Here is a 27,537-nt window from a genome sequence, read left to right on the forward strand (position 1 = left end):
CTCCTCCTACATTGGTGCCAGGACATTCTCCTGGTGATAGTGAGTTTTAAAAATACTCATAATGGAACAGAAAATTCTGCAAGCAACACTACATGTATCGATAATATATTTGTCTTGCTTGCCATGTTTATCCTCTATCAGGACATAGTAGACGTTCAATTTGCCAAGTGATAAGTGCATTACGATCACCACATGGCACATAATGGTGGACAGGACATATTGCACGTTCTCACTGACCACCCTTTGTGTCCAAAACTAACATTCTTTGGAACTTAGGATGGTCTTCCCCAGTAGCTTTAGTTTCCAAGGCAGATATGTTCACTTAGTCAGAGGAATGTGGGACTCGAAAGGCACTCTTGACCACCCCCAACTCGCATCCACAAACTGGAAGGAGATGGATTTAGCACAGTGAGTACTCTAAAGGCACCTGAAAGACATAACTTTTGGATCCTCATGTTGTTCTCATGGGAGTAAAGGTTCTCTATGCAGTGTTCGGTAATGCTCAGAATGTCAACAAAGGCGGATGCTTGACAGGTAGTAAAAATGCAGTCAAATGTATTTTTCATTTGGGATGATAGTTGAGGCACCAACCATCAACATGTCTAGCCATATGTTAATATAGAGGTTTGATTCTGGTGTTTTTGTATGCAAGATGGTTGATAACTGGATGAGAGGTGATTTGACAGGATATTCAATCCTGTGGCATATGAATGTGATGGGCCCTTGAATGGCTGTAATATGTTGATGTGAGTGCACTGATGGGTTGGGTTGGGCCATGGTTGGCCGTATGTGGTGTGTGAATGGCGTGTGAATGTCTCATAGGGACGGTTGGTGCCTTGACAAGGCATATGGCTCACCTTCAGTAGGCTTGGTTTAAATATTCTGATACTATGATTAGTATTTATTCTTTGCAGCTAGCAGTTCTGGAGGTGCCAAAACCAACCTGTATAAGTGGTGTGAGTTTTCACAAAATTGAGTAACAACCCCTCCTTTTTTACACAACCAAAAGCCCGCAGGTGTACAGGGTAGTATAATTTGCAATGATCCCACTCACTTTTTCACAATGCTCTGGAGAACTTGAAAGTTTGCATAAATGGCTATGATCACTTCTTTATTTACATATTGTGATTGCACAGCCACCCGTGTTTCCTGATGTCTCCACATGCAAATGAAACCCAATTTTTGTGGGTGGCTCTAGTGACTGGAAAGTGCAAAATATGCAACATGGACACATCAAATCTTTCCACTGAAAACTACCCTGTTTTTGCCATGTGAGCAGATGTGGACTTCAGGGCTTACCTATGCCAGCACCTAAAGAATTTATTTTTGAAAACTAGACAACCAGGGGAGAACAGAGGTGCATGACTTGTTTGGCTCTCACTAGGTACTTTTACCAAGAAGTCCTCGGAAACCTCAAACTTTGGTAAAAACATACTGCCCCTGGTACTTGAAAATAGATTAGTGGCAGCAGCATACAGCTTCCAAGTAGCATAATTGTTTTACTCCAAACTTGATAGTCTCCACTTATTCACCTCAGAAGGATAGGTGGTGAGTTGTCTTTTTCCAGAATTCAATCTTGTGATAATCTTTGGTTCTACATATGATATGGTCAACAGGCACTTTCATCTTTTGAGTTAACTTACCGCAGTGAAGTGCCTGTGCCCTCTGCATGCTGGAAGCATTGTAGCACTGGCAAAGTGTTTTGCAGATTCACATAAGTCTATGACTTCATAGAGCCCAAGTACACAGATAAGCACTGAAAGCATTTTCAATTTCCCACAGAGCCCTGTCCACTAAGCCCCTTCTCTTGACCCCGCTGCTGCTTACGCCTAGTTGATTGCATCCCCATCCACTTCCCTTGCTTGCCCCCACCCCCCAACCTCGTAATTGCCTGCCCTGTCCAGCCGCCCCATCCAGCAGAAAAGAAAGTGATATGGCTATGTAAAAGCACTTTTATTTTATTTACTTTGAGCCATTGTTAGACATGGCCTCTTTGGCGTGTTTCCCCAGTCTTTTTGGTTTCTGGCCTCTGGTTTTTAATGGTATGTTGAACTTTGTTTTGCTGATTTAGTGTCTCTGTGCACTTTCTCACTGCTGTTCAGTGTTAAAGTGCAAGGGCTCTTACTGTAAATTGTGTTTCAGGATTGATGGGACCGATTCACAAAAGTAATCTCAGACAAAATCATAACTTTACGACTTTCAGTATTCACAAAGGGCATTTAGGAGTAGTAAATTTAGGAATCTTAACTTTACCACTCCTAAATGCCCTTTGTGAATACCAAAAGTCGTAAAGTTTGGATATTGTCTTAGTTAAACTTAATAGATGTCCCAAAACTACGTCTTACGCTGGGCCTTAAAAACTCCATAAAATGGCACTGGTGCTATGCTCTGTCGAGGATAACATAACATGCGTAGGCCGGGTCTTCGTCCTGCATCACGATCCAGAGAATTGATATAGATTCCAGCAACCACAGGTTTCTATAGAACTTTAGAGGGAATATACGATGTGTCATCCCATGCGGTACAACACGAGCGATTACAGTGTGGTTGTTACAACGGCTGCATTGTTACAACGCATACCATTACATCGCAAGTTGTTTCTGCAACTTGCTGTATGGAGCGCGCTGGACTTAGGAATAGTATAATTTACTATTCCAACTCCAGCCTATGCAACAGTAGGGAAGGTGTTGGAATAGTAAATTATACTATTCCTTAGTTTAAGAGCGCCCCTTACATCAAGTCGTAGAAACGGCTTGCGTTGTAATGGTTAGCGTTGTAACGACCGCGTTGTATTCGCATGCATTGTACCGCATGCAATGTAAACGCTGCTTCCCGTTTAGAGGGTGTTTGCATGTTTGGTGCCATGTTACTTTAGTTCCCTTGGACACAATAGGTATCAAATTGCAGAAGTGCTTGTAAATGCTTACGCTCCACCTTTGGGAATGAAAAGTGCACAGGTGCACATTTGTGCCTGCACTATGTCACTGGTTGTTCCTCATTGCATAGAAGGTTGAAAGCATGCAAATGTGGTAACACCTTTGCCCTTGCACCCATGCTATGTTACAGATACTGGCACGTCAGGTGGGTAAAGAGGCACTGGAAAGGCAATTAACAGTGCCACACAGAGAGTGTGTCCCTATAAGGTGCAGCTTGGCAGGTTGAAATGTGGGTCACAGAGATCCCAAAGGCATATCTCCTATACAGGTGCAGGCGCACTCTGCTTGCAACATCACGAGGATCCCTCTCCTCTCCTTGATTCCATCTCAGACCCTCTGCCTGTCTCTCAATGGTGCACTGTCCTCAGGGCAGATATGAACTTGTGTCTGCACCAGGGAGAGTACATTTTTTCATATTCGGATAAGAGTCCAGCCTGGTGTGGGTGCACAACTGAGCATGCACCGCAGCGCAGCCCACTACAGTATGGAATTGTATCACTTTAGAGCATATAATGAGCCATTCCATCTCCTGGCACTGGCTTCTTCGTGCTGTATTCCAAATGAGCAATATTAAGCCTTTTAGTCGCTCTCAGAATCCGATGACCTCACAACTTTCCAATTATCTAATCACTTGAGAGGCTGGACCTCACAAATCTCCAGGCTGTAATTTGCAGCAAATTACCATGCTGTCAATGGCAACTGTCAGCCATCAGGCCGGTGGCGCGACTTTGCCAAGAGTTGTAGCAAGAGGTGAAATTAGCTTGGTGGCGTGAAGCATAAAATCAGGATGGGAATTGAAACAAGAATGGAAGAGGCTTGTTCTGTGGTTTCAAAGCTCCAGCCTCCCGAAGATAAAGCAAGGACAAAGAAAATGTGGAACCCAGCTAGGCGGGGTGCTCTGCTGGAAAAAAAAGTTAGCACTGGTTATTGTTATCTGACTGGATGAAATTTAAATGACGCCTATGTAGTTCATTTTGGGCCAGATGTACAACCCGTTTTAGCGGTCGCAAACGGAGAAGAACTGGGCTGCCTGCGACCGCTAAAGAGTCTTTTCACATGTAGGAACCCAATTTTGCGAGTCAACAAGCTATTACTGCTTGCAAAATAGGGTTTGTGAATCTGTATTAGGAAGTGGCCTTTCAAGGGCGTCCCTGCCTAATAGGGAGTCGCAGGGGGGATGTCTGAATCTTTTGTGACCAGAATGCAGTTGCAAAACATAGATTTTTTACAGAGTCCGTGAAGAAGGTGGTGCCCCATTCGCAAACAGGAAGGGGTCCCCAAGGGACTACTTCTTCTTTGTTTATGTAGGCACCAACATTCTTTTAATAGCAGGCAGTGGTCCCAGGGACCACTGCCTACACTTAAAAAATGTAAAGGAAGCTTTTAGGGGCATATCAGCAAGGGCCGGCGATAATTCAGAGCGCAAGCTGCTAATTGTGAGATTATCGCTGGAAATACAGCGATAGTCCCACAAGGTTTGGGGATAGCTTGCTGATAGGGATAGACATACTTAGCCATGATATCCACCTTACATAGGATATCATGGCTAAGTCAGAAAAATACCAGACGTAAAAAAGCAGCGTTAACCGCGGTTAGCGCTGCTTTTTTTAAATCTCTAACAGGGTTAGCGATATCCTTGATAATAGGAGAAATGTCGCTTAGTGACATTTCTCCTATTATTTTACTCTGGAACGCCCCCTTTACATCTCATTAGAGATGCAAGGGGAAGCATAGAGTAAAAGGGTGCTAACATGCAAATTTGCATGTTAGCACCCTGTTGCTGATAGGGCGCTAGTTTTATCTCTGCTTTTTTGGCTTTTAAAGCCCAAAAAGCAGAGATAAAGCCCTTCTTGATATGACCCATAATTTTTCTTTTTAAATGCATCCCATTTTCCTTTAAAGAAAACGGGCAGCATAAAAAAAAAGATAGGTTTATTTAACAAGCAATCACAGACATGGTTGTCTGCTGACCCCAGCAGGCCACTATCTCTGTGATTACAGGCCATTCCCAGTGGGTCACTAATTACAACCTACCTCATGAATATTGATGAGGCCGGTGATTTGCGACCCATTAGTACATCACATTTTGGGAGTCCCTAATTCAGAGGCAGAAAAACTTGCAATTAGAGACTTTCAAAAGGAAATGGTCATAAATCTGGCCCATAATTTCAGGAATTTTGCTTTATGCTTATTACATAAAATGTAGGCCCTTATTAATCCACTCTTCTCCTAGCACCAAGAGCCACCCTTTTTGGGTGAGCTGAGCCCAGGCTGGGACCTAGGGTTTCATTGCATAAAAAAATGTATGTTACTCTCAATTTGAGTCCAAATCAGTGGAGACAGTCAGCTGTGGTGAAGCAATTTCTGGAATCATGGTCCTATTACAAATGGACTCACTGTCTCTAAAAGACAGTGTGAGAATTGGTGGATACATAGGGGCATATTATCAAGCCAGGCGATAAAATTATCGCTGCTTTAGCGGCAGAAAACTGCCGCTAAAACGGCGATAATGGGCTTGATAATATGCTCTATGGAATTCCAATTCAAGCCCATGTTAGATGTCCTTCACATTTAACCTGGGCTTCAATTGGAATTCCATAGAGCATATTATCAAGCCCATTATCGCCGTTTTAGCGGCAATTTTCTGCCGCTAAAGCGGCGATAATTGTATCTCCTGGCTTGATAATATGCCCCATAGATTTCTTTGCATGGGGTGTTTTAAACCCACACACCATCTGACCAGCAGATGCACTTAGACAACAGACATGGGGGCATATTAACAAGGGCTTTAGATCCGCTTTTTTGGCTTTAAAAGCCAAAGAAGCAGAGATAAAAATATCGCCCTATCAACAACAGGGTGCTAACATGCAAAACCGCATGTTAGCACCATTTTTCACTACGCTTCCCTTTGCATCTCTAATGAGATGCAAAGTGGGCGTTCCAGAGCAAAATAATAGGAGGAATGTCGCTAAGCGACATTTCTCCTATTATCAAGCTTCACGCTAACCCTTATAGAGACAAAGAAAGCAGCGCTAACCACGTTTAACGCTGCTTTTTTACGTCTGCTAATTTTCAGACTTAGCCATGTAATCCAATGGGAGGTGGATTACATGGCTAAGTCCACCATGGGCTATCAACAAGGATATCCCTATCCTTGTAGTTTTATCGCTGCATTACCAGCGATAACCTCCCAAAATGCCGCTATCGCTGGATTTTTTATCGCTTAGGCGGTTAGCGTTGTTAATAACGCGATAACCAGGCAATATTATCCAGCGATAGCGGGCGTTAAAAAAATTAACGCAAAGCGCCCTTAGTGTTAATTTTCCCCGTTCCTTGTTAATATCCCCCATAGTTGGTTAGATAACTCAGTGGACATTATTCCGACTCTGCTGAACTGAGCACAAATTGAATGTCACAGATTTGAATTGTGTTGCTGCCAACTCAGGCTCTCATTCATATGGCAAATATAATGACTACCAGAAAAGCTTTCATTACAAGTGATGCACAAGATGATGTGCAAATTTTGTACCTGTAAATGTCAATATCGTGGTGTATGGTATTTAACAGGGGGATAAACTAAGGGGCATATTATCAGGGACGGAGTTAAAAATTATCGCCGCTTTAGCGGCAGAAAACTGCTGCTAAAGCGGCGATAATGGCCTTGCTAATATGCCCTTGTGAATTCATATAGAAACCCAGGGTCCGGTGTGAACATGGGCTTCTATGGGAATTCTCCAGGGCGTATTATCAAGCCGTTTATCGCCGGTTTAGCGGAAATTTTCTGCTGCTAAACCGGCGATAATTTTAACGCCGTCCTTGATAATATGCCCTTAGTGAGCTAATCTTAGAGAAGAAATCTATGATATTCTCTCACATCCCACAAAAAAGATGATAGTACCACGCTAAAGGAAAAAAACACTAACATCCGGCCATGCTATGTCACATTAGATTAGTGGTGAAAAGCAGGGCAACCATCTATGTCATGTCTGAACAGCACTTCCACGACCTATTGTTTCTGATGGAGACTTGGCTAATGAAAGACTGTGCATCTCCCACTTCTGACCTAGACCCTGATAATGATATGTTATTGCGCAAGAATAAATCAGATCACGAGTCATAGGAATTGCTGTCCTCGCAGCGATAACGTTAATGTTACCAGATCCTTCGCCTTTGAACTTAGACATATGATCCCTTGCATTTATGTGCAAATGGTAGTGCAATTTTATATTTTTTATTTAGTGTGTCAGCCATCTGATAACTACTTTAACAAAAGCGATAATATTGCTGCTGCTTCAAACCTAATGGATTTAAAATGTAACTTTATCACTGGAAAGATGTACGATTACTAGTGACCTGGGCAGTTCTATTCCTCTAGGCTAGCAAGATCATTATGAAGAAACAAACTTCTGACCTTTTGTGACCACTGGAAAATGTGTCAAAGCATAAATAAAGAGTACAAACAATTAGAGACAGGGAAATTGATTCAGCCTAATGTGGCAACAGTCCTACTGCTTAATTCACTAGCCTTAATGATGCTATCACTCACTCAATCACTCATACACTCAATCAAATATTACCATTAAAGCATTTAAATCGATGATCACAGGAAAGTCAGGCCAACAACAAATGCTTCTCTCTCTTGAGTTGAAAAAAGCAAACACAGATTTCGCCAAAGTATGGGCTACCAGACCAGCTCCAAAGAGGTATTTTTAGTAAAACTTGGCAACTACAAAGCACTAACAGAGGAAGCCTTACTAGATCAATCCAGCTCCTGCATCGCTAGAGCTCCAAATCCATCTCTGGATGTATTCACAGTTGCAAATTAACTCACTTTCTTTCCAATCCTACATTATTCTGAATTAAAAGCTAATCAATGATCTTTCATCCTTTGTAGACAAATCTAAACTATCCGTTTGAAAAGTATGCAAGAGAATATTTCTTGCCCCCAATACTATTGATTGACCTCGATAAGCCTCTCCATCAAGTGTGGGCCTTCAGTCTTTCCATTGGAATACAAAGGATCCTTTGGTGTTGGTCATTCCATGTACTGGGCCCACTGGCTCCCTCAATAGAGCCAAACTGCTAAAGCCATTGGCCTTTTGGATGCCTGCCTGAGTGTTGTGATGGAAGATATAATTTAACAACTCTTTGTCTAGCTGTAGAACTAGGGCCTCATTTATGGTGAACTGGCGTAGGGCAGCGAAGTATGTCTTCTTGCTGTGCTGCCCTACGTCAATGAGAAAGGACAGGAATACACTGTATTTATAGAATACTGTGCATTTCTGTCCTTTCCCTTGCGCAGGTGCACAATCTGCTGCCTAGCGCCGATGCAGGCACCCCTGGACCATGGTGCAAGGGTATCTGCGTTGCATGCAGGATTGTTTTTGTGCAGGAAGAGGCATCTTCCTACACAAAAACAATCCCGAGAGGTGTTTTCTCTTTCTATGTGTGCTAATGCAGCACACATGGAAAAAGGAAAAAACAAGGAGTAATAAAAGTATTTCTTCTCACTATGCCTGATATGGGGAGGCGTAAGGTTTTGGCGCTGACCCAGGTTTACGTAAATAAAAAAATCTGGGGCAGCGTCAAAATCCATGGGTGTTGCATGGGAAAACCCACTGCAATGCCCATGGAATGCCTCCCTGGCACAGAGTGAGATAACGCAGTGACTTGCGCTGCTTGGTCTTACTCCATATCTATGAGGCCATGCAAAGTGGATTTGCGTAGCCTCATAGATACGGTTGAGAGATCTGTGCCCTCGAAGCATCAGAAAATGTGATGCTGTGGCGGCACAAGCCACTCATAAATAAGTCCCTTGATGTAGAATTGTTAATGTTAATGTTAATGTTAAGAATATTTTATAGAGCGCACATACACCGGAAGGTTTCATGGCGCTGTGATAGGGTACCGTCCATTACCTGCGGAGGAGTCAGTTGTAGGCTTGTGCAAAGAGCCAAGTTTTGAGTAACCTTCTAAATTGCAGAAGGTCAGAGCAAGAGCGAATCTCCAGGGGGAAGGAGTTCCACAGTCTGGGGGAAAGAGCCACAAATCTGCAGCCTCCCAGCCGTTTCCATTTGAACTTGGGGGTGGAAAGGAGCCAGAGGTGAGCTGAACAGAGGTTGCGGGATGGGGTGTGCTTGAGTATCAGGTTGTTTATGAATATGGGATTTTGACCGTGCAAGGATTTGAAAATCAAGCAGCCAGTTTTAAAGGTGCAGCGTTGGAGGATGGGGAGCCAGTGCAGTTTCCTAAGGAGCGGAGTCACTGATTGCCATCTGGGTTGTTGGAGAATCAGTCTGGCGGCCTGATTCTGGACCATCTGTAGCCATTTAAACAGGTACAGTGGCATGACCAGGTAGACAGAGTTTGCGTAGTCCAGGTGCGACAGGACCGTTGCTATCACTACCTGAGTCAGGGCGTCCTATGTGAGTAAGCGGCGGATATTCCTGATCTTTCGCAGTTGGAAAAAGCCTTTAGATATGACTGACCCAACCTGAATTTTAAGTGAGAGGTCACTGTTAAGGGTGAGTCCTAGTGTTTTAGCCAAGGAGGAGGGAATGGGCGAGGGCCCTAGCTCAGTCGGCCAGTAGTGTGGTCCCCAGAACTTATGGCTGTCTCCAGTGAGGACTAGCTCCGTCTTGCCCGGATTAAGCTTAAGGTGGTTGAGATCCATCCACTTTTGGATGTACAGCATGGTAGCCTGGAATTCGGTGACAGAGCTGTGGGAGTTGTCAACCGTGAAGACCAGCTGCAGGTCATCCGCGTAGTTGAAGACGGTGACCTTTCTGTCTTTGAAGGACTGAATCAGGGAAAGGATGTAGAGGTTGAACAGGTGAGGGGAGAGTGAGGAGCCTTGCGGAACATCACACGCAGTTCATTGTTTGGGGGCTGTGAAGTGGCCTGCACGAACGACCTGGAACCGGTCCTCCAGGAATGAGCTGAGCCAACCGGCAGCGACGCCCTGGATGCCTGCTTGCCTGACACTTGCCTGAATTAAAGAAGGGAATCATTAAACAACTAATGAAAAAGCAATATTTTTGATGCAAAAGACTACAATCATTTCAGGCCCATCTTCTCTTTTCTCTTTCCTGTTTTTCAGAGGTCTTAAGATAGTCTTCCTGCAGCTTCAAGATTTTGCAGAAAAAATGTGGGTTGCCAGACTTATTGTAAACAAAAAGGTATGCAGTTCCTAATATTAACGCAGTGTGTGTTAGACTTATATCAAACAAGATTCTGTCCAGGCAACAGTACTGAGTTAAAAGTTTCTTCAGGCATGGACGAACCCTGACTTAAAGGTAACAGTTGTGGTGGTGTTGGGATGCTGGTCCTTCTAGACTTCCTACGGGCCTTTATCACCATTGAATACTCCATACTCATCACAAGGCTAAAGGTAGGCGGCTTTGTAGACAGGTTATTTGGAGGCTTCGGTCTTTCTGACAGACCCCAAGCATTGAGTCTATTTGCTTTTTACTTCCACCCTCAAGAGGTCAGACACAGTGTCCCACAAGACTGAACACTGTCACCATTCTTGCATAATAGCTACATGCAACCACTTGCCTATTCATTGCCTCTATCGTGGGTAATTTATTTTATATGTTGTTGAGGACAACCAGTCGATCTTCATCAGCCTTCGAGAATCTAATGCCCCTTCTATCAATTTACAATCTCATTAATTGTCCAAAATATTGACTCTACCAAATGGTAGATGAACAATATTTTCTAGCAGCTTAACCCTGCCAAAACAGTTATTACTTACATCACAAGCCGCTACCACTTTGATGAACAACAATCTTGCCCTCAGGCAAACAGGAAAGGGACTGTGACCCACTATAGGCAAGCCCCTGAGTAACTGTACCTTCGCATTTATTGCTACCTTAGACAGTAAAAGTGTCAAGTACTCATTTTTAAAGCTCAAAATCCTTAAAACATATTGTCCTTCACTGAGCATCATCTACATGTTGCCATGGTGAACAAACGTATTCAATCCTACCTGAACTACGGTAACTCAATACACAATGTAATGTGGAAAAAAATGATACTACTTGCTTTTGGTCTGGAGTGCCAGTGCTGGACTCATTGTTGACCCTCCAAGGAGAATTTAGAGCTTTCTAATTTTTGATCCTGACATTGTCTCCCATTCTACTACATTAGAAAGTCCATTTCAAAGCAATGATTATTGGCCATAGATTTGGAAATCAGAACTAACTTGATTTAATTCCCCTAAATTCAGTTGGCCCAGCCCTGCCCACTCACTATAGTCAGCTAGTCCTTGTTTCCTTGAGCTACTTAAAACAAAACATATTTGATTAGCCCTTAGGTGGAATTAAGGGCTAAGTTGGTGAATGATAACTCTTATTTTCATAGTTACTAAACTACCAGACTCTGGGAACCATTAGCACGAAAAAACAAGTTAAATTGTAGATGTGCACCCACAGTTAGGAAAAAAGTGCTTCTAGTGGTATGGCACTTTCATGTGAGCAGGGCCTAAAATCAGTGCTTAATTTTTGGAAAAATAAGTGCTGGGGCCATTGACAGGAGGCAACTGCAGCTTGCAACACCTATTGTCTTTGCGAGTGCTGTCAATGACAGTACCAGCATAGCTGCTAACCATCACACTGCTACAAGTGTGCCAATTCAGACTATGCCATGCCCCCAATGCTATAAGATGGGCTTGGGCGGCAGATATTAGTCTTTTTTGCATTATATTGAATGAATAAACAACTGTTCTTGCCCTGCTCTCAAAATGAGGCATGCAGCTTCACCATGTGGCAGACTCTCAAAAGTCTCGGCGCTGACAATTAAGTGCTGATGCCGAGCACCGGAAACCACTAGTTCAAATTAGGCACTGCTTAAAATCCAGGTTTTGGTTTAAGCAAAGGAGACATCGCCACCACAACAGGGAGCAGCCTGTGGCTGAGGAATCTAGTGGAATAATGCTCTTGTGTGGTCTCTACATTGTGGCATTCATACCCTTCACAAAGGGCATTCTCGAGGTACACGTTAACTGTGCACCCGCCCATGAGAACACACAAATAATGCGTCTTCCAAGGGCATTTCTTCCTTTGTGTCTGTAGGTATACTATTGAAAAATGTAAAGAGAGAGTACCCCACAAGTCCACTGGGGCAGATCCTATAGGGCAAAGGAAACAATGACTTCCCTAAGTGTTTCAAAAACTAAATAAGTCACTGTGTGAACTGTGCAAGAATGCAACATATTAAAAAAACCTACAAATATATATAATTTATTAAGATCAAGTTCTTATTTAAAACATTGTTCAATAAATAAGAAAAATACACAGACTGACGAAAGGTTACAGACAGAAACCATCCATATATCTTGGTTTAAAACTCCTTCTTGTTTTTCATCTGGAGACTATGGACATAAATCAATAATGTTTTAATCAAAACCTTAACATGAAGCAAGAATTAGGTCCACAATTATCGTTCACATATTTCGATGGATCCACTTAACTCACATCACCTTCTTCAGGACACATAAAATTAAAAAATCTTCCTCATGAATTTCTAAATATGTGCATTGTACATTACTAGAAAGGCATAAAGCTGCCTAAAAACAAATACTAATTCAGCAAATTAGGCATACACATTGCTTACATCAAAGTCTTCACATACGTAAACATTTTGCACAGTTTACATTGTGATCAAAACAAAGTAAAAATGTTATTATGATTTGGAACTCAAAGAGGTCCACATAAAAATACACAAAGATCTACAAAATAGTTCTCACAATTGATAGTGTACAGAATAAAACATGTGACAGAATCATTCAATGTACTGACACTCCGCTTATGTAAAATGTCCTTTGGCTAATAAAGTGCAAATGCACAGTTGTAATAGTAAGAAATACAAATCCTATCCAAGCATAAGGAATATAGCGGCAACAATAGTGCAACTCTAGTACAGTACTTCAATATAATTCAGTGCAATCAGTTTTGCAAAGCAATGTAAACACTGAAAATCTAATTAGACTGTGCAAATCGTATTACACTAAAAGACCAAACTCATCAAATACAAAGGCAAATACAATTTATATAGCCCTATCTAAAAGATATTTAAGAATTATTTTAAAAAAGTAAAAATGTTTGAACACACTATTTCCGAGGGTGGTGCCAAAAGACATTTCCAGGCCCCCAATGCCAAGGAAATATTGTACTTTAGGAACAACGGTCTTAACAGTCGGCTTCGTAGCGTGTGCAGGAGAGGAAACACAAATAAAACATGATTTAAATCTTGAACATAGTTCCAGCAGAGGTCACAGAGCCTCTCTTCCCTAGGTAACCCCTCCCATGCTCCTGTAATATTTTATAGGGGAAGCAAGTTCAGCCTTGATAGAAAAATGGTTCTACGTACACCGTAGGGAAGGTCCAGTAGTGCATACGGTTGTGTTTTTTTACATATGCTATTCTCCACAATTATATTATTCCTAATATGCCAAGAACACAGTACAATATTTTTATTTCATCTAACTTCGTAAATTGATTTTTTAATCATATTTTTCAAAATAGGCATTGATAGGGGACCCGCTACACTTTGCCCAATTCCAAACATATCCAGTGCTTTCACATAATTTGAAAAAACAACACTTCGCTCCTTCAGACAGAAAACAATTTCATGTTATAATGCGACCTGTATGGAGCCCGGATCACTACTGAATATGCTATTTTCCCACCTTACGCTTGCTACCATAGCAAAATTGTGGAAAAAAATCTGAGTTCAAGTCGGAGTGCCTGTGGAGCAACTGCACAATTAAAGTTACATATTTGCTGCCAAACGCACCCTTCCACCTTCTCAAAGAAGGTCCAGTACCGCTCATCCATTGATTTACAGACATAACTCAATTACAGAAGCCTGGCACATTACCTTACTTCTGCACTGACTAATATGATCACTATTAGAGCAGTTACTAGAGAAAAGTCTACCTAAATACAGGTACAACTTCACCACCTCTACCTTGTCTTTCCTTAAAAACCAATGCAAATCTTTCCTAACCCTACACCCCCAGGACCTAAAAACCATAACTTTACTCTTAGAGATGTTTATTTTTAGGAAATGTTCATCAGCATTGTTGCCTAACTCAAAGAAACATCTCTGTAAGCCTATTGGCCCTAATGCTAGCAAAATGGCATCATCCACATAGAGAAGACAACCAAGATTCATTGTTCCTAGTTTTGGTGGGTCCCCCTTCCTCTGGCCAACTCTTCTAGGCAAGTCATAGCTATAAAGCAAAACCAGGAGGGCCGCTAGTGAGCACCCTTGCTTCAGCCATTTGTGAGTTTCTACTTTACTAGAGAAGCCCTGGTTCCCTCCAATCAGGACCTGAGTCATAGTAGAAGAGTGCAAAGCAACAACTAGCCTAAGCAAGTGCATGGGGGTGCCCGATACAACCAATTTCCTCCAGAGCGTCCCACGATCAACTCTGTTGAACGCTGTAGGGAAATCTATAAAGGCAGCATATAAGGCCATGCCCTTACCCACTGTATACTTTTCAATCAGAGCTTGGAGGGCTGTGATTTTGTCTAGCGTGTCACAGTGCTTACGAAAGCTAGCCTGCTCTACAAGGACAAGATTAGTACCAAATGCCCAGTCCTGAAGATGAAGATGAATACTCTTAGAAAACAATCTCCCATCACATTCAATAATGCAATCTGCCTAATGCTGGTGGGAGAGGTTTTAGGACCATTTTTATATAAAGGCTCCACTCTACTTCCTTTCCAAGGGGACGGTATGGTCCCATATGAACGATTGGAATTTAATATATCACGCAGCTACTCAACAAGAGTGTCCCGGCACTGATGGAACAGATGGCAGGACTCTGAGGAAGACACATTTTTGAAAAGCCATGTTTTAAGATTTTTCTTGAAGATTTCTAAATCAGTAGGGGCTCTCAACATTGCATGGAAGTTTGTTCCATGCCTGGGCGCCTAGGAATACGAATAACCTACCCCCCATGCGGGCCAATTGTACCTTCTGAATGCAGACCAGATCGGAGGAGGAGGATCTCAGGGTACGCACTGGAGTGTAGCGGTTGATGCCCATGTTAAGGTAACTGGCTCCCGTGCCATGAAGGGCTTTGAAAAATATCACTAGTGCTTTAAACTTGATCTTTTCCTTCATTCACAGCCAATGTAGGAACTTGAGGATGGGAGTCATATAGGATCTCTGTTTGGGCCTGAGGATTACCCTTGCCACTGCATTTTGGACTACTTGCAGGCGCTGGAGGAGATAGCCGAGTAGACCCATGTACAAGCAAATTGCATAGTCTAGTCAAGACGTTACCAGGGCCTGGATTAATGTCTTTTTGGTATCCACTGGCAGGAGCAGAAGACATTTTTTTAGCATGTGCAGTATGCCGAAACAAGAACCAATCAAAGCTTGGACCTGTGGCTTCATTGAGAGGGTACAATCAATGCAGATACCCAGATTTTTAACTGTAGATTGGGCTGAGAGGGGGAGACAATTCCTCCTGCCACCACGTACTCCACTCATTCACTACTGGTAGGCTAAAGAAAACGATCTCAGATTTATCTGGATTGCGTTTCAACTGGTTCACTTTGAGCCAGTTGAGCACCTTATTAAGACAGGATCTAATATTGTCTCCGTCAAAGTCAGCACCTTTTTCACAGGTGAAAATTAGCTGAGTATCATCTGCGTAGGATATAATCTTTGCACTGAAGTGCTCAACAGAGGGTGCTAGAGGAGACATATCCAAGTTGAAAAGGGTAGGGCTGAGAATCACGGCCTGGGGTACTCCTACTTTCATGCTCGGCAAGGGGGAGGAAAAAGGAGATGTCCAAATTTCTTGAGACCTGTTGTTCAAGAAAGAAGTCACCCAGGCCAGTGCCATCCCCCCTATACCCAAATTCCTCAGACTGTCCAGGAGTCTATCATGAGGAACCGTGTGGAAAGCCGCCAACAGGTTGAGTAGTATCAGAACGGCCCTGCCTCCCAGATCCAGTTTTCCCTTTATGTGCTGGGTGACTTCAAACAGGGTAAACTCCATACTATAATTTGCCCTGAAGCCAGATTGTTACATGTGCAGCAGATTTTGACTTAAAAAAAAATATATTATTCAATCCATAGCATATGACAACACATACTTTATACACTGATGTTCAAGGTCATAACAAAATATATCAGAACATAACATAGAGCCAGAACAACGCATAAAAAGGAAAAACAAATTATACACATTCGACATTTTACCTAGATCATACAATTAATTCAGATGTTCTACCATCAGGCCCCAGATCTGCATACCTAATTTTTTCCGCTTCATTGACATAAGAGAGAAAAGGCTATATTCCAAATTAAAAATGTTATAAAATTTAGCCTGCCACATCTCAAACCTAGGGGCGTCCCGCTGCAGCCAGACTGATGCAATACATAACCGTGCCACCGCCACTGCAATGAATATAATATGTCTGAATTTATGTGCCAGCTGACCAATTTGTAAATTATCCCCTACCCCCGTCAACATTATGTCCCTTGTCATATATATTTGGTGCCCTAGGATTTCTGACAAGAACTGGTCTATTTGAAACCTTAATTGCTGAAGCACATTGCAGTCGAAAAACACATGCACAATGCCAGCACTTTCCGTACTACATCTAAAACACTTCCCATCATTAGAGCCGCCCCACTTCATCATCCTCTCAAGTGTATGATACAGGTCAAAAATCGTCTTGTAGTGTTGTGCTTTCAAATTAGCCGATAACAAAATCTTCCCTTCCTTATCGATTGGTTGTTGCACATACTCCTAATTGTCTAATCCCTCTAGCCCTCTAACTTTGCATCCTAAAGTCCCAAAATATAGCACCGTGAGATGTCTAACATTTTCTGTACCGATTTCCAAACTTTGTACACTGCGAGCACTACCTTAAACCGAGTTTTTTTTAAAATAAGTTGGTTCATAGAACTTAACTAAGAAGTTTCTAGCTTCTAATCCTAGCAACATCTGATATATTGACGTTGATTCCGCTATCAACTCATCTTCACCTGTCAACAATATCCGTATGTTTTGAAGTATACATACATAATGATAAAAAGTAAAATTAGGAACAGACCACCCCCCCGATCGCATGGTAGCATCATATATTTAAATGCCTGTCTCACTTTCCTTTGTCCCCATATAAACCTATCACAGATAGATTGGACTCCCTGGAGATGTATTTAGGTTAATTCCAGCTGGACCGCCGTAAAGTAATACATAACTCTAGGAATGATAATCATCTTAAGTACATTGCATCTTCCCACCATCGTGAGATGCAAGCATTCTAAACGATCTAACTGCTTTTAGATCCTATAAACAATACTAGTCCAATTCACTTCTATCAAATCCTGCAGTGACATTCTTACTTTAATACCTAAATATGTGGCTTCGTCCATTACCCGTACATCGCCTGGGCATGCCAACTTAGTACTTAAAATTTGTGTTTTGGAAGCATTTAACTTATAACCTGAAACCTCACCAATTATAGCAGCTAAACTTTCTATCTCAGTAACTGCTTTCGCAGGGTCTGAGGATGCCACTGCTATGTTGTCTGCATAGGCTAAAACACGTACCTGATATTGTCCACAACTCATAGATTTGATGCGCTCACTCTGCTTCAACATAGCCAGAAAAGGATTGATATATATTGCGAATAGCAGTGGGGAACACAGGCACCCCTGTTTTGTACCCCTGCTTATTCAAACTTGCTCTGATTCCCTACCCATTACGCAGATCCTGGCTAGTGGTGACTCATGCATACTTTGTATTGCACCAATATTGCCCTGTCCAAACCCTGTCTCCCGCATGATGACCCATAAAAATGACCATGACACATGGTCAAACTCTTTTTCCGCGTCGAGAAAAATCAGGTCAAACCTCCTTTGATTTACATTGGCATAATCAATAATCGAAACTACTCTGTTAATAAGGTTAACCGTACTTCTGCCCGGTATAAATCCATGTTGATAAATTGACACCAAAGGCATGATAACTTGCACCAGCCTATTGGCAAGTATTTACACATAAAGGTAGGTGTGGGGGCTTATCTTTCTTTAGGATCACCGCTATATTAGCCTCATCCCATGATGGAGGGGGATTCCTTGCTTGCGCCTCTTGGAATGTGATCAGCATATCTGTTTTCAAAATTTGAAAAAGTGATTGATAAAGCTCAAGAGGAAGGTTATCCGGTCCTGTAGCTTTACCCCTCGCTAATGAGCCCATTGCCTCCTCCAACTCCTCCATTCTAATTGTCGCGTCTAATAACATCTGCTGTTCTTGACTTAACTTAGCTAAATTCAATTTTTGACAAAAATTCTCTATATCATGCTCATTGACATTCCTTTGCGTATACAATTCTTGATGAACTTATAAAATACTCCTAATATACCCTCCAACGTTTCAACCGTATTACCAGCTGCATCCACCATTGCCCTTATTTTCTGTGAAGACTGTCTGACTCTTAACCTTTGTGCTAGACATCGTCCCGTAGTTCCCCATATTTATATCTATCTTTTTTATACAGCTTATATTGATAAGCAATTTCCTTACACCATATTGCATTAATTTTGGCTTTATAACATGCAATCTTAGTTTGTATATCACTGACCTCTAATCCCCGTCTGAGCACCTGTATCAGCTCTTGTTCTTGCTTCCTTAAATCTTCCAGGAGCCGTTGTATCAGAGTTTGTGCTAATTTCTGTTTGGCCAATCCATAGCTCAGTACTTCACCCCGTATTCCCGCATTGAGGGCATCCCATACTATTGCGCTAGAAGAAGTTTCCCTATTGACCTCCAAAAATTGAGAGACCCAGGTCAACATATGATCAATAAATTCCTTCTCCATTAAAAGTAAGGGTGGGCGTAGTGCTCTGCTCTGCCCACGGAGTGTGCGTAGTGCTGCCTGCTTCGTGGGGCACGAAGTAGGCGTAGCAGGCAACGCTACGCACACGCCACGGTGGAGCAGAGTTGCCTGCCACCCGCCTCCCACCCACCCTCATTTTTAAATAAATTAAAGTATTTAAAAGTAAGAAAATATCTTACCTGAGGTGCGGCGTCCCGGGGCTCCCAGTTCCTCCTTCAGCGGCAACTTCTTTCTCACAAATGCGCATGCGCGGACGCCCGCGCAAGCGCATTTCTCGTGAGAAATGCGCAGGCGCCCGCGCATGTGAGGAAGAAGTTGCCGCTGAAGGAGGAACTGGGAGCCCCGGGACGCCGCACCTCAGGTAAGATATTTTCTTACTTTTAAATACTTTAATTTATTTTAAAATGAGGGCGGGTGGGAGGCGGGCGGCGCGTAGTGGGGCTACACGGAGTGTGCGAGTGTGCGTAGATTTGGCCACACTACGCGATGCTCCACGCAGCCCCACTACGCCCAGGGTAAATTAAAAGTTTCCTATTAAACGTAAACACCCTACGAGTTTTTGCCTGCCTAAATCTATAGACGTCTAACAGGAGTGGGCCGTGATCTGCTGTTATTCTAGGCCATACCTGCATTTTTGCACCAACAATAAGTAACTTAGACATAAACACATAGTCAAGTCTGACTAGTTTATGATGAGGATATGAGTAGAAGGTATAGCCAGGATCCGTATCATTTAAGGCCGCCCATAGATCTACTAATCCATGATCTTTTAACAGCTGCCTTAATGCTTTAAAAAACTTAGGTTTCTGACCCATATATTTGTAATTGTCATCATCTAACTGATGTACCTCTGTATGTATATTAAAATCCCCACAGACAATCAAAGGGGTATCCCACAGCACCAATTCCATATTCAAATTCTCTAATATAAGAGCTTCATCAAAGTTCGATATATTGTACAAATTGTCACCTTATTACCACCAATAATACACTCGACAATCGCCCATCTACCATATTTATCTGACCTTTCCCTCCCAGTCCCTGAGATGTCCCCTCATGCAAGAATTGCAACCCCCCTACTGGTAATAGTCTGACTGGTTGCAGCCAAAAGCGTATATCCGAGCTCCTCTAGCACCTTGCGCTTAGCCCAAGATATATGCGTCTCTTGAATGCACAAAATATCAGGTTTCATTAAGCGCAAATCAGCAGCAACCCAACTCCTCTTATTAATATTGCTTAAGCCACAAACATTAAATGAACATATACGAACTCCACTAACAGCCATTATGCCCAGTATATTTTACCAGTTTCACTGTGAACCTGTTTATCTTTTCTATACACATTTGTAACTTAATTTCATTTGCAAATATGACCTTGCTATAAACTTTACTATGGATTGATTAAAAAAAAAAAATTAACACCCCCCCGCCTACCCATCCCAGCCCTGTGACCCAACCCATCTCCCCCACTCAACACCCCCATGCACCCCTCTACCCCCTTAACCACCCCCACCCTTTCCCCAAAACGTCAGTAATAGGGCCCTGTGATGGAAGGTGAGTATACCACCTAGTGTTCATACTGGTTATTGATACTCAACGTAAAATATGTGCAGCCCTATATGAGGACACTATCTGATTAGCATTAAATAAAATTCAAAGAGAGAAACCATGTTACCTTCTAATCCCCCTATATAAAATTGTTTATAACCAGGCAGAAAAAAAGAGAAAACCCTCCATTCAATAATAGCAGGTCTTTTCACAAAGTCGTCAAATATTCCTTAGCCTGCACCTCCGAAATGAAGAAGTGAGTTTGCCATTTAGCCAGAACTTTCAAGGTGGCAGGATTCAACAAAAAAGCTTGTGCTCCTTTTACCTGAAAAGGAGTGATTAGTTGGCGCAGCCGCCAACTCTTCTCAACCGTATAATGGCAATTATCAGGCCTAACAAAAAATTGCAAGCCTTTCCCCATCCTCTTTTTATCTGGCCGTGCCAAATCATATACAGCCTGTAATAAAAAATTATTCAAGGATATCAAGATTGCCCGTGGCCGCTGTTTTGGTTGTCCCCCTTTTGCCAATCGTTGCTTGAAAGGAAACCTGTGCGCCCTTTGGACTTCCACAGCCCAGTTCCAATCCTTAAGTTCAGGGAAAGCCTCTGAGAACAATCCACCACAAACTTACGAGCATCCTGTACCTCAATCCCCTCCGGTACTCCTAGTATTCTGAGATTTGTTCTGCAGAGCCTATTTTCCAAGTCCACATGCTGTACACAATCTGTACATCCTCGTTGTGGGTGTTTATTGCTTCTGTAGCACCCATTTTGTGCCTCCATTTGATCTTCCAACATTGAAATTCGAGTCTCGACTTCAACCATTCTCTCTGTGAATTCATTGCATGTTTTGGCCATCCTTCTGACCGTGTTTTGAAGCTTACGACAAGCTGTGTGGGTTTTCAAGTTCTCAGTCCGGGTCTCTACCCTATGATCTAACATACACCGGTAAATTGATTCCAGGGAGATTTCTTCATCCGATCCAACTGTTATCCCACCCATAGCTTGGTCAGAAAGGTTAGCATCTTCCGGAGCCATTTCACCAGACAAAGTAAAATCCCAGAGCGGAGTCTTTGTCTCATCTGACCCCTCACCCCTATCCTTAGTTGTTATTTGCTTATGGACAGTGGGTAGTTCTAAATTTTCATCCTCCGGGTTTGTGCTATTCGGATCGCTGCCAAGACTTATTATTGAGCCCTCCCAGGATCCTGATTTATGTCCTATCTCGCCATCATCTTCAGAAATATCCGAGGGTTCGGAGAGAGAAAAGAACTTCTCCCCTGAGTCAGTTTCCTTGCTATTAACATCAGTGACATTGACTATTACCTCAGACTGTGGTTCTATTGCTTCAGTCACCTCATCCTCCTCTTGGAGTCCAACAGTCATCCCTTTTCCCCCGCCTCTATAGCCACTGCTCCTATAGTGGCCAGATTATCACCATTACCCCATTCAGATTCAGATATTGCTTGATTCTGCATATCCGCCCTTCCCAATGAGTGCTCTCCATGCTTGATATCACTATCGGTATTGCCGTTACCCCATTAGCCTTTTCCCCTAATGGTATTTTCTTGCTGAGTGATCCTTGATCTCCTCCTGCCATAGCACCTACCAATCCCTCTAGGAGAGCTCTAGCATTGCGGCCAGCAAGCGCTGCTCTAGTCCCTGCCACGACTTCCATAGTGGCTCTGGTTTTTCCTCCCCGGGCTGCTTTAGGAGGCATGTCAGATAACAAAAAGGATTTTATCAGGGCGCTCCGTGATGACTCTGTTGACGTGTTTCTCTAACACTTTGGAGACAGATGAGAGGAGGTAAATAGGTCTGTGGTTCCCTGGGTCATTCTGATCAGCGGAGGGCTTCGCAGACGGAGAGGAACAGTATACAATATTGATAACAATATTGAAACACCGGATGGAGAGAGAGCGCCCATGCTGAAACATCTTGCTTAGTGAGCAATATTGGGAGATCGTTTGGGCCCATCACCCCAGAATACCTAGCACCCTTAATAAAACTCTCTATCTCCTCACAGGAAGGAAGGCAATATATATTCAGTGAGGGAGGCTCACTAATCGACTCCAACAGAAACCCGCTACTAGAATTAGATGCGTATAGCTGCGAGATATATTGAAATTGCTTCAGTCATTCGGCTATTAGGGACAAATATTTATGTGAATCACCAGAAAATGTGACTTCCCTCAGCTTAATCCATTTCTTTTTTAAGTTTAAAAGAATTTTATTAAGCAAAGGAAAATGAGAATGCAATACAGAATATCAGGTATGAAGGGGAGAGGGGAGGGAGGGGAAGGAAGGGGAATGCATAATACAACATGTCAGAGAGGGTTTACAACAAATTAAAGTTTGTGAGAGAGAGACTACAACAAAATAATAATGTTCATGTGCAAGCTAAAAGAAGCAAAGAGATTGCATCAATCATGACTAAACATCTAAGTACAAAAAAGGAGTAAAGACAAAACAGTATAATTGAAAAGTTATGGACACTGGAAGGGCATCATGGGGGTTTAGGAACTTCTTGTTGAGCAGGCGATGGACGAGAGGAATGAGCAACACAATTATCTAAATATAACGTAATGGGGCGCCATAAGTCTGCACGTTTGGTTGCTGAGTGAACAGAAGAAACAAAAGCATTGTCAAGTCTATGATTGTGACAGACATTGTACCACCACGCTTTGAAGGAAATATTTGTCGCATTTTTCCAATTAACCGTGATCAGCTGAAAAGCAATGGCAAATAGCAAGTCAACAATACGAACATGCATATCTACATTGTCCCAACTAGGGGATAAGCTACCCAAGAAAAGTTGAGTGAGAGAAAAGGGAATACAAGTGTGAAAGATAACATTGACTTGAGCCCATACCTGTAGCCAAAAATCATGCACATGTTTACAAAGAAATAGCATATGAGGTAATGTAGCATTAGGAGAGCCACACGACCAGCAATTGTCTGAGGTACTGGGGAATCGCTTGTGTAGTGTGGAAGGGGTGTAAAGTAGTCTGTTATAAATAAAAAATAAGGATTGTGTCAAGGAAGCTGCTCTAGAAGTTTTACGGATTTTTGTCCAAATTTTATCCCATAAAGATACCGGCCAGGTTATTCCAAGATCCAATTCCCACTGAGACTCAACCTTGGATTTAGGTCTGGGGAGCTCGTGTGCATGAAGGTGCTTATAAATAGAGGATGCTTTGGGAGTAGTACGCAAGATAGAGTGCAGTTGAGATATGGGGGTGGACGAAGCAGGAGAGGGAGGAGAAACCGAGAGCCGCTTATAAACCTCCAAAACCGCAGTCTTGAGTAGAAGATACTTAGAGAGAAAGGATAAAGGCAAATCAAAGGAAGAACGAAGATCCGAAAAAGAGAGGAAGGTAGAATCAGAGAAGAGCTGCGAGATCCAAATCAATCCTCGGCTTCTCCAAGATTTCCAATAAAAGGGCTTGCAACCAATTAAGAGAAATTTATTATGCCAAATGGTAGAAGAAAGAAAATCAGTGACAGTTGTAGGGGGACCGGGTGTAGCAGATAGTAAAAGCTTAAGGGTGTATTTATGAATAGAAGTAGGGAGCAATGAGGGTTTGCGGGAAAAAGCAAGATATTCTGCGAAAGAAAACGGAGAAAGGAGAGCGCGTTCAACCTTAGTCCATAGAGGACAAGGAGAAGCGGGATCTTGCAACCAGAGGGAAGCTTGACGTAACAAAAAGGCCTTCTGATAAGCAGGGAAGTCAGGGAAATTGATACCACCCTCAGAGGCGGGACGGATCAGTCTGGCAAGAGACATTCTGGGTTTTTTAGAATTCCATAAAAATGAAGATAACGTTGAGTTGATCTTTTTAAGGAATTTCAGTGGGATGGGTACAGGAATATTAGAAAGTGTATAAAGAATGATAGGGGAGATCATCATTTTAATAGTGTCAAGACGACCCCACCAGGACAGGTATAAGGGATGCCACCTTACAGTGAGGTCCGCAATCTTTTGTGCGCATTTGGACATACATAAAGAGACAGTGTCCGAAACAGAGGGGGTGATATATAAACCCAGATATTTGATATGGGAAGGACACCAAGTGAACTGAGAGTCGCTGAAATCCTGTTTGAAAGTAAATTTGGTTAGGGGAAGGATCTCACATTTGTCATGGTTAAGTTTATACCCAGAGATAGAGGAGTAATTTCGAACTTCGTTCAGAAAAGCCGGAATAGATTCTGCAGGGTTAGAGAGAAAAAGTAAAATATCATCCGCATAGGCAGCAAGTTTAATGTGAGAATCTGCAATCTGAAAACCACGAATAGCAGGATTTTGACGCAATTTGGACAGGAACGGCTCTAAAGCAAGGTTGAAAAGAAAGGGGGACAAAGGGCAGCCCTGGCGAACGCCTCGACCTAAATCAAAATAAGAGGAGATTTGGCCATTTGCAAAGACAGCAGCTCTGGGGTGAGAATATAACAGGGAAACTAAGGAAATAAATCTAGGGCCAAAACCAAACCAGGTAAGGGTGTGAAAGAGATAGCGCCATTCGACCCGATCGAACGCCTTTTCGGCGTCAAGGGCAATCGCTGCCAGTGAGTGTTGACAACGGGAGGACTTTGACAGGATATTGAATAAAAGTCTGGTGTTGTCTGTAATATGTCGGCCCTTGACAAACCCAGATTGTTCTTCGCCTAGAAGATCGGGGAGAAGATGATCTAATCGGATCGCTAGCGCTTTTGCGAAGAGTTTGTAGTCAATATTGACTAAGGATATGGGCCTGTAGTTTTTGCAATATTTTACATCTTTCCCAGGCTTAGGTATTAGGCAGATGTGAGCATCCGAAAAGGTCCCCGAAGAGGCGCCACGATCAACAAAAGTGTGAAGAAGGGAATGAAGCCGTGGAATCAATAACTTAGAGAAATGAAGGTAAAATTCGACGGTAAAACCGTCAGGGCCAGGAGCTTTATTGGGTTTAAGATGTTGCAGTGCAGTGAACAATTCCTTTTGTGTGACGTCAGATTCTAAGGAGGAAAGATCAGGGGGAAAATTAGGTGGTGTGCGGATGGTAGAGAAAAAATTAGCAAGGGAGCTGGGAGTGGATTGAGTTTCAGATGTATATAAAGACTTATAAAAGCGTGAGAATTCAGCAAGAATATCTGCATCCGTGTGTTTCAAGGTGTCATTAGGGTCATATACAGATTCAATATTTAACTTATTATGTTTGATCTTCAAGTAATTAGCTAGGAGCTTCCCTGCTTTATTTCTTCCCCCATAAAATTTAGCAGAAGACTTCAGCAAGTACAGAGAGGCGTCCTCCGTGGACTTCTCATTGAATTTCATTTTGGCAGCAACAAGGGCATTCAAGCTGTCAGCAGAGTGAGATGTAAAGTAGGCATGTTCCAATTTCTTGATGTCAGAAAGGAGCTGTTTGGTGAAGCTACGCGCAGTCTTGCGTTTATCTGCCACATAACGAATAATAAAGTCACGTGCAGCTGCTTTAAAAGCATCCCAAATAATGTGGTCAGGGAGGGCATCGTCTGTATTAATCAAAAAATATTCGTCAAAAAAGGAGGTAAAAGAGGTTGTAAACTTGGGATCGGCGAGGAGGGAGTTATTAAATCGCCATCTTCTGGGGGCATCAATTTTAGGAAGTATGTCAACACTAGTAAGAACAGGGGCATGATCGGAAAGTAGTATTGGGCCTATCTCAGAGTGTAAAAGTGATTGAGCGAGGCTGTGTGAGACAAAGATGTAGTCAAGTCGTGACTGGGAATGGTGACAGGGAGAGTAAAAAGTGTACTCCCGTAACTTTGGATTACAAAGGCGCCAGGAGTCTACTAGCTTATGCTGTGAAATAGCAAGGTTAAACAACTTGTGAGGTCTATTAGGAATGTGGGGGGTCGTGGACGCCCTATCAACAAAGGGGTCTAGGGGTTGATTACAATCCCCTGCCAAAATAAAGTTGTGGTCCACAAATTTTGTTAAAAGTGGAGAGAAATCAGCCCAAAAAGAAGGTTCACCCGTTGTTGGGCCGTAAACATTGAGCAGAGAAATTGGAACACCTCTGAGTGACAGCTTGGCATAAACCCATCGACCAGAGGTATCCGATTCGTGAGTAAGGATCTGAAAGGGGAGAGACTTGCGACATAGGATTGCCACACCATTTCGTTTGCCGTCACCCTGTGAATAGAATAGTTCACACACCCATCCACGTTTAAGCTTAGCAGATTCTACATCAGTTAAATGCGTTTCCTGGATAAATGCAATATCAACATTCAATTTGGCTAGATGTGATAAAATCCGTTGACGCTTAATCGGAGAATTGATACCCTTCACATTCCATGACAATATATTCAATGACATAACAGTTGCTTAATTTCAAAAAAGATGAAAACCAGAACCAATGAAAGAAGAACCCATGAAAAGGAGAAGAGACAAAAAGAAAGAAGAAAAACCAATAAAGACATGCTGAGATAGAGGCTCAAGAATAGAAAATCGACAATGTGAGCAATAGCAAGGAGGAAAGAATGAAAGGCAACAGTATCAAAGTTAGCCAGTGAATCTGAAGGTAAACGAGGAATAAGCATAGTCAAAAGAAACAAAACAAGAACCAGCTCGACAGAAGGAAAATGGAGAATACTTACAAGGGGTAACTTAGGGAGGATACAATCAGGAACAGAGACAAGCAAGGACGGACGTGAAGACGGGGAAGGGAGGTAGGGCCAACTGGAGAAGGCAGGCACTCGGGGTCAGTGAGACGTCCAACCGGAGGAACAGGCGGAACGCGGAACGTTGATCTGTGAAGGAGGAATGGTAATAAGGTTAGACAACAACAGGAGACAAAGTCATGGGACAGGTGACGATTGGAGTATAAAAAGGAACCACAACATGAATAACAAACATTTCAATGAAGAGTAGAACCCAACAAGAAAAACATGCACATTATAAGATCCATTAAATGAGAAAAACCAGCGAACATAAGAGCGAGGACATCATAATACAACTTCGGCAATAAGTCATGTTGGGAGAGAAGATGAAGGTCCAGAAAGCTCCATGTCAGCATGGCCGCAGGAATTCAGGAAGCTTCGAAGGCGCGCAGGCTCCTCATAGGTCGTAGTCTTATTGTTGTAGGTGACTTTGAACAAACAAGGATGGAAGAGACCGTATCTGGCACCAATAGAGCGGAGGTCTGGTCTCATGTCCAAGAA

This window comes from Triturus cristatus, chromosome 12 (assembly GCF_964204655.1).
Source record: "Triturus cristatus chromosome 12, aTriCri1.1, whole genome shotgun sequence".
NCBI classification, from domain to species: domain Eukaryota; kingdom Metazoa; phylum Chordata; class Amphibia; order Caudata; family Salamandridae; genus Triturus; species Triturus cristatus.